The sequence below is a fragment of the Sciurus carolinensis genome, unplaced genomic scaffold, assembly GCF_902686445.1.
Source record: "Sciurus carolinensis unplaced genomic scaffold, mSciCar1.2, whole genome shotgun sequence".
NCBI lineage: Eukaryota > Metazoa > Chordata > Mammalia > Rodentia > Sciuridae > Sciurus > Sciurus carolinensis.
The window spans coordinates 785,453-786,561 of NW_025920176.1; positions in this window are offsets into that span (position 1 = coordinate 785,453).

Consider the following 1,109-nt stretch of genomic DNA (forward strand, 5'->3'; position numbering starts at 1 on the left):
TCTGGTCTTGTTTTAATTTATTTACACTTTTTATTGGTGCATTATAATTATACATAAATATGAAATTCACAATGGTATCTTCACAATTTATACAGCATATTTTTTAATAGTATTGCCCAGTTCTTTCCCTTTCCCTCCCTACCTCCATCTTGATCCCCTACCTCTCCTCTACTGACTTCCCTATTTATCTCAGATGCTCCTTTTCATTCCTTTTTTCTAACTTATGTGTCTGACGATAAACTAACTGACTAAATTAAAGACAATAGTCTCCCAAAATAAACTACTATACTATACTTGTACTGTAGTTTATTTCTTCCAAATTTTAAGAAAATGGGTATGTTAGGATCTGTTTAATGGAAGGAAATACCATGAAATATTGCAAAATAATACTTTCCCTCCCCTTTTTATATACAGAGGTGTTATGGTTACATTTTGTGATAGAAATTGAAAATATGCCTCAAATATCCATTTAAAATTGTAGTGAAAACTAATAAACAGAAGCTTGTTCAAAATCTTTCTTATGTACACAAAATTTGTTGCTGTTAAATTGATTATTGAATAACATATGATATTTGTGATGGTTTCAGTGGGTGTGAGGTTGTGGCCAGAAGCTCAGTCCTTGTCCCTGATGCCAATCCAATAATGAGGATGTTTTTTGGAAAAGGAAAAGATGGTTTATTGTCTTGATAGCAGAGGAGAAATGCAGGGGACACCTGTTCCAATGACTGTGATTTTGCCCATAATCAGGAACTGCATGTTTTTATAGAAGTGTTTGAGAGAAAATGAGTTCAGGAAGGAGATTTCAGGAAGGAGAAGATCAAGGCAAAGAAGATTAGGGATGAAAAGTTTAAGGTTAAGATCAGGGAGAAGTTTAGAGAAAAGAAGATTAGGGAGAAGATTAGGGAAATGGCTAGGAAAAAGAAAAAAAATATATAGTGACAAGGGATATTCAAAGCATCAAGTGATCCTCTGTTACATTGCCCCACTGTGAATTTTGAGCTTCTATTTCTATGGAAAGTGGGCAGCAATATCTTCAATCTATTTTATCCTGAAAGCAGGGAAAATTAGGGAAAGTATCCCAAAGTCCTTGTTCTCTATCAGGTGGGACA